At 34.6% G+C, this 7928-nt stretch overlaps 1 long non-coding RNA gene across 1 annotated transcript in view; it reads right to left on the bottom strand.

The window, feature by feature from the left end:
• Positions 1-2704: 2704 nt before the first annotated feature.
• LOC120352991 overlaps positions 2705-7928 on the bottom strand; it is a 51360-nt gene continuing 46136 nt past the window's right edge. Inside the window, exon 3 of the long non-coding RNA XR_005572133.1 lies at positions 2705-2849. This is a non-coding gene — a long non-coding RNA (uncharacterized LOC120352991). The remainder of the gene's footprint in view (positions 2850-7928) is intronic.

The raw sequence follows: 7928 nt of genomic DNA, 5'->3' as shown, positions 1-7928 counted from the left end.
TATTCATCAAAATGGGCCTTTTAAAATAATAACCAACAATAATAATAAACAATATAGATTGTACTTACTTTGCTATTCACTAAAAACTGCACTGTAGCACACACACACTAGAAAGAGCAACTCGTCTCTAACTAGTCAGCAACACAATGATAGCTCTTATGGCTAGGAGCTCCCATATATATATACCCAAACAGTCTCCCACCACTCCCAAACGTTGCGAAATTAATTCTAATTTATTCTCATTTAATTTTGATTTTTTATTATTTATGTTTTTTTTTTATTTATTTTTTTTAATTCTTTTTTTTTTAATTTTTTTCTTTTAAATTTTTTTTAATTTTAAAAAATTTTTTTTTTTTTTAATTTCTTATTTTATTTATTTTATTTTTTTTCACTTCATATATATATATATATATATATATATATATATATATATATATTTTTTTTTTTTTTTTTTGGGTGACCTTGAGGTTAGGTTAGGTCATCTTGGGTGACCTTGAGGTGTAGGGGGAGTCTGGGACACTTGTGTCCCAGACTCCCCCTTTTTATACTACTGTCGCCGTCAAGCCAAATTGAACCGGTAAAAGTTCACCGCCAAAAACCAGGTACCGTAACCTCGACGATAAAGCAACGTACAGACCAACGAAAGTGCAGTGTAAAGGTTCATTCAAGAATGTTAATCAAAAGTTGAAATTTATGAAATAGTCTGTATGGGTTATTATCGAAGAAAATAGGGTTCAACAGGTTCTTCTTTCTTGAGTTTCTGTATCAATTTTTAATTTCATAACTGATTATGTTTGGTTTTGTGACGTATTGCCTTTTAACCGAGGGATAGTAATGCGCCCCCAAATCAGATGAAGAATGTCAACAAAGTAACATGAATTTGTTGTTTCCTTTGTTCGATTTTAGTTGCCAATGTTTATTGAAGTTGTTTGTATTTTTCAGTTATTTCAAAGTGAAGTGTTAGTTTCTAGTAGAAACCTATCAAATTAGGCATGGCGAAATCAATTGAAGTTTTCATGACTCTAGCCCGTTCCCCTGCATGAATTAAGTATAGACTCAGATATTTTCTAGATGTATCGGCCTATTTCCAAATTCTAAGTTTCATTACAAATTATCTTTTTCATTATCCTTCAAAAGGCCAGGCACAGTGTAATAAGCGAGACTAGTTTCTTGAAAATGTTTGAATAAATAAGTCGTAATAATATGATGTGACCTGGCTGCCTCATGTCTGGTGTCAGAGTAATCAGTATAAATAAATAAGTGGCTGTCAGTTTCCAGTCAGTTAATTAATGGAATTTTCGATCATGAGAATTTCATAATAGTCAGTTGAAGGGCAAGTTTGGAAAAGGAAAACTTCCAATAGCAGAAAAAGTTGAAGAAAAGAAGAAAAAGCTGCATTCTCCAACAGGTGGGGAGTCGAATAGGTATATTTGGATTTCCCGCTCTGGCAAAGAGAAAAGAAGAATACCATTGATTCTTATGGGAGGTTTCACACTGAGAATGTATGAACTCTCCCATATGGAATTACAATGGAAATCATTCTACGCCAAGTAGAGCAGAAATTAACTGGGAAGCAGGGCTCTATTAGCTTCTTCCTCTCCAGGAGATCTACTGCTGATAATGGTCTAATAAATTTCAGAATCATAATCAATAAATTTGATAAAATAGCCCAATCAATGAAAATCTAAGAACCTAAACAGGGTTCAATCTCAGCTGTGACATGGGATTTCAATCGGATTTTCATTTTCATACAAACCTGGAATGGCGGCTAATTTAAAAAACTGTGATACAATAATCTGAATTCCAAAACAACAGAAATTGAGTTATTTGGTAGGTATCCTATTCAAATTTCCTTTGAAAATAATAGAAAAATGGGAATCCCATTCAAAATAAGTAATTTCAATGGAAATAATTCTGAAATAACCTTTCAATATTTTTTATACCGGTACGATTAGGTCTAACCTATACGTGTAGGCTAACTGAAGCATGAATGAAGTCTGGGATGGTAAGTTATCAACTTTTAAAAGGTCATTTCAGGTATTTTAAGTTGTGTTTCTCATACGGTAATGTCTGAAAATTATTTAATTGTTTCAAAAATACATTTTAAATCAATTATACGACTTGTGTACTCAAATATTTTAATAGAATGAAGTAAAAAATGGCGGCTGAGAATATTGTTTGTCTACGTTTGTACAGTCACTGTCAAAAGTATGAATAAAATATTCTAGCAAACAGACAACATTGCAAAGCGAGAGAGATAGCGCTATCTGTTTTGTTGTATGATAGAAAAGGACAGCAACAGTATTGTCAATCGTACACTGCTATTATAATGTGGACCTTACAATAGAATTATACATTTTTAACCGATGAGGTGGAACTGATATTAGGTGGAGATTCCTAAATTTGGGCCTACTATTTTATTATCTCGAAAAACAGGTGTTAGGCTACCGATAGAGAGAAGTGGAGAGGCATTCTAGAGGAGGTCAAGGCCCTTTATGAGCTGTAGCACCATGTAGTGAGTAAGTAAGTTTCATATTATCTATCAAATACATACAAATACACCTCAACTCAAAACAAAAGAACACAAAACCAAACATGCAAATACATGTTGATGATTAATGAAATGCGATAGCAATAAATCACATGAGAAGAAATAGCGAACAAAGATTATGTGGAATATGTCTACTCACAGTAGGACGGTGACAATGTTGCAGTGAAGTGGCTGAAGGCAGCAAAACGACAGACTGAAGACGGACGTCTCAACTTCTGCTCAGCACCACAGGATGAAGACAACTATGTGACCTCTTCAACTTTAGGACCCCGGATGGTTTCTGCCTTCAAAACCCGTCCTATTAAACGAGAAATCCGACTTGTTTGTTTCAAACAGTGACGCAAGTTGTTAAGCTCGTGTGCTTCAAAAATGATTTTAATTGGGCAAACTGGATTTAGTGTCACGAAATGATCGAGAAACGTGCCTTTCAGGTGATTGGGTTGTCTTTGAAGTTGAGGAAAATAAGTTTATCTTGTCAATAGGCTAAATTTGTCGACTTATTTGCGCACTCTGGAGCAAATTCAAAGTACGTCATGTTTTCTAAGTCGAAATTTGCATTCAGTATCGCAGGTGTACAAAATTGGGAAAATCACGTTCATATTCTAAAAAAAAATAGAATATTTTGTACAATAATAATTAGAAATTCGAATTTTCCATTTTCAAAATATCGAAATAAAGAGTGGTTGTATCCGTTGATTCTAGTGTCCAGGGTGATGGACCCTGGGAGTTGGATCAAGGGGTGGGGGTGTACTTGCACCGGTCACTGGTCTTTATGGGGGGAGGGTCGAATGATCATTTTCAATCAACCAGAATATGGAATACTCATCTATATAGCTTCAAACAGCTTGGAAATGGGATTGAATTCCAATATAAATTTTGATGCAGCTTATTATAAGCAATGGGAAAACAATGTTGGCAACTCTTTCTAATTTCATGGCGATATCAGTAACAAAAATATTGAACTGATTTCAACAATTTAATAAATAACATAGTTATCATGGTTGGAGCTGTAGACGCCGTGCTATTAAAACATATTGGAAAACTTTTCAATGCATCCAATGTTGACTGTATTGACCCAGTGTCATTATCATGTGTCAGTGTCAGTGGCAGTGTCATGATGAGATCCATGTTTAAATGGCAGTGGAGAAAGATAGTAGAAAAAAGTTGCCAAACATTCTTTGTCTTGTCAATATGTCTTCTATAGATTGTAGCAGATTTGGGTTTATTGATGTAAGAAATAAAATTTTGTCAATAATATACTAATAAATTTTCATAATTAAGATGGAATATTTTGTTTACTATTTTAATTATCAATTCTGCATTTTTGAAAGATGATCTGTCACCAATTGGTCACCCAGTGGTCACCCAGTGGTCACCCAGTGGTCACTCAGTGGTCACCCAGTGGTCACCCGGTGGTCACCCAGTGGTCACCCAGTGGTCACTCAGTGGTCCCTCCTATAGCGATAAACAAAAATAGTTCCAGATGGATTTCAGGCAACTTAGCATGTGGAGCATGAAATTCTCTACAATTTGAAGCCAATCACAAGTTCCCAACATGTATCAGTCTCAATTTGGATGCTGTTGATTATTAGTAACTATGATCATGAAAAAAATGCAAAATATTGTATATCTGATGTTCAGGAAGTTATTCTCATAAAAAGCCAGAAAATTAGAAACTTTTTACCTCATAATTTGTTATTTTGTCGGATAAAAGTTTACGCTCCCGTTTTTAGAAAATATTTTTGACAGAAAAGTTATAGCTCGGTTTAAAAGACCTTCAATGATGTCTTATGAGTCTTTTAGATGACTTTCATGCTACTTTTTAGATGACTTTTAATCTTAATTGTCCTGTTAATCTGCACAATGCACGTTTTCCAGTGCTCACTGCCCATTCAAGTAATACTATCACCAACATGGAACCACCACATAGAAATCAACTGGTCAAATGCACAGCAATTTGTTATCGGGTGCACCTGGAAATCCATTTGTGATAGAACGGTCCACCTGGCATCAGGTTGTAGAAAACTAAGTCACGCCCAGAGGGATTCCGAACCAAGCATTTGGATCGAGTGAATTGGAAGAAATAGTAGATTGAAAACAGAGTTTCCTCCTGATTTCAGTTTTTCCAAAAAAATAGCTTAGTACTCAATGGAGTTTGAGAGCTCCGAATTCTTACATTTTTTGAATTTTCCCAGTGTATCATTCTCCACCTCTGCTGTTTTTTATCTATTTCTTTTCGAACGGTTTTCTTCTATTTGAAATTCGTTGATTGATTTGTGTCTCCACTGTGGTTATTCTCTTGATCAATATTCTCCACGTTCTTCTTCTGCTTTTTTTCGCAGTTTCAAATCAAACACCTCTTCAGCCCAGTCAATGGAGACAGAAAACAGGATTTTGCGCAACAAATTGGGGGAAAGCCGGATTTCCGTTAAGTGTCTGTATACATAGGACTTAGTCTGGAACTGAACAGTCCCCATGGTTACACCCCCCCCGCCACAACAGGAACCCTAAAAGTTCGAAACTGCAATAGTTTTGTAGAACAAGTTCAGATATTGCAAAATCCACTGATTTGAGAAATTTAGATATAATGTTTCTATGGGGAACCTCACCGATCGCTAATCATGTCACAATACTTGACGTAGCTTTTCGAATTAATTTTATTAACCATTCTTGATTTTTAGAAATTTGTCAAGACCTTCTGATGGAATGTAACCACACTTCTCCTGGATATGTGGGAGTCTTCTAATTTCTATTTTTTGGAATATTCAATTCCAATTTCAAATTATTATATGTATTCTTATCTTAGAAAATGGATTTGCTTCTGACGGTTCTGTATACCTGCGATACTAAATGCAAATTTTGTCCTCGAAAGAACATCATTGTTGTTTAATCAAGCTGGATCATAAACGTGCAATGAGTCGATAATTTTAGCCTATTGACGTGAGAGAACATAATTTTTTAAACTTCAAAAACAACTCATTGGCTTGTAAGGAACGTTTTTGCATAATTTCGTAACACTAAATTCAGTTTGCCTAATTCAAAAATATTTTTGAAGCTCACATTGGAAAAAAATTGGGTCAACAAGCAAGTAAAGCTTCTTGGAACCACGTTTTGTCTCATTCCAGAAGAAGAAGAAAAAAAATCAATTATATTTTTCATCCTATTTATTCTCATGGCTTTTATCGGCAGAGAGATCTTTTCGGATGATCTGCCCTGCCGTATTACCAATGTCATTTCCTATCAACACTCAAGTCGATAAACTATGTATTCGGTTCTTCATGTTTTCTCACTGAAAATTGCACTTTAGCTCCCTGAGTTTTTTATATGGAGTTCAAATTAGGAAAACTATGTTGAAACACAAATCCACATTCAAAGAACAAATAAATATGGAATTTAGATGATAATATTGGACTGAAATTTTCACATTACAAATTTTTCCATGGCAACAAATTTCCAAGTAAGAAATTATATTCTCCAATAATTTCATGATGAATTTTAATAATTAAGTTGGAATTTCTTGATAATTGATTATTAATTCTACATTGTTACTGGTAGTTTGGAGGACAGTAGAGGTCGCTACACTCACTAACTACACTACTCACACACGCACGCCTATTCACAAACAAACGCACATACAAATTGGATTCAGAGTATGATGATATTATGCTATATGATCGGTGGAGGACGCTGAGAAATAGAAGCTCTCCACACTTTTGAGCTAGGATACACGGTTGAAGAGATAAAAAATCTGAAACCTGGAATGTGGGACTTATACTACAGCAAATCATACTACAGACTAGCAGGAACCCGTGCTCCGCAAGGATCTATTTCAAAACTTGACAAACTGAAAACTTGACGTAATGAGATTTTAAAGAATTGAAGATAGGCCTATAACCATCCTTGGTCAATTAAGAATCTATATGCAAAATTTCAAGTTAATTCGTCTAGTAGTTCAGACGTGATGATGCGTCAAACATAATTTTCCTATCCCGTACGTGTATAAGCCAGTTCTTCACTTTATCAATTATAGATATATAGTAAACGACTGCAAGAGTTAACGACTGTGGAACAGAATAGTGGTGAAACTATGATAGCGCCAGAAGTGGCTCAGAAACAATAGTAGGTATAGTACTACATGAACTTTTCGAAAGTGATTTGAATAAAAATGTTAAAACAACAGAACTGAAAGTTGTGAACCTCATCATTCTACCTCCATTTAGGGAGGCTTTTATTTGAATGTAAATCTATATGGATAAAGATGAATGTATGTTTGTGTGTTTGTATGTTTATTCCCAATTGACTTGAAAACTTCTTGTCATAACGGCATGAAACTTTGAGAAAATGTTGTGTGAATATTGGGGATGGTTTCTGAACCGAAATTTTGATAGGAGAGCTAATAATAATTATTTATTAATCTATTTTACAGACCTATGTTTTGAAATTGTTGGCCGAGCGGCTACTAAAGAACGGAAAGATGATCATGATAATATGATTTAGCATCTAAAGTTACCAGCTGTAATAAACATGTCACCCTGTAATAAATTATTGTGTACTGGAATTGAAACGGTAGTTTGGAGTTGAAGTGTAGTTGATTGGTACCAGCTGTGTAGGTAATGGTTCCTTAGAAGACTCATACAAATAATTATCACTCCCCTATCATTGAGAAACTGGAAAATGTTGAAAAAAGCTATTCACCTCATTAAAGAGAGTTGTTCATATTGCATTCATTCATTCATGGTTGAGTTCAAAGCCACTGATCAATTCCATCGGGATTTTTTTATGTTCAGTAAAAAACCTGATCACAGATGAACCACAGATTGGAAAGTCGGCTAGTATCTTGACGCCATAATCCGCCATCTTGAAAGAAAGTGTAGCATTGTAATACAGCAGTAGTTTTAATTTCTAACAAGATGATGCAGTCATGTGTCGTGGTCTTGGTGAACTCTAATCTTGGTTAGATTGATACCTTCCATTTTGTGTGTTTTCTGTGGCTGAACGGTTGCTCATGAGTCGTGACTGACAGATGTTTCCCTTGTTGATCATATTTTGTAAACAAAACTAGAACTTAACCTATTACATTGTAATCGATTAAAATGGGAAACCATCAGGTGATTGGAGTAGTTTTAAATTTTTTGTAAAATATTATAAATGTTATTGAATTTATGTAATCATGCATTTCTCTGCATCCAAATACATTATAATGGAGTCCATCATTATTGTAAACAACCTCACATTCAGTCATGTATGTTCACGTTCAGCTACTCTATTCACGTTCTTTTCCATTGGTGGAAAAGTACGATTAACTGATCACTGAACGAACCGGATATGACGTATTTTTTTACTTTCCTTGCCCTATTACCATAGGTAAGGAAAGTAA

The sequence above is a fragment of the Nilaparvata lugens genome, chromosome 9 (assembly GCF_014356525.2).
Source record: "Nilaparvata lugens isolate BPH chromosome 9, ASM1435652v1, whole genome shotgun sequence".
Classification (NCBI taxonomy): Eukaryota; Metazoa; Arthropoda; class Insecta; order Hemiptera; family Delphacidae; genus Nilaparvata; species Nilaparvata lugens.
This window is presented reverse-complemented; position numbering and strand designations above follow the sequence as displayed.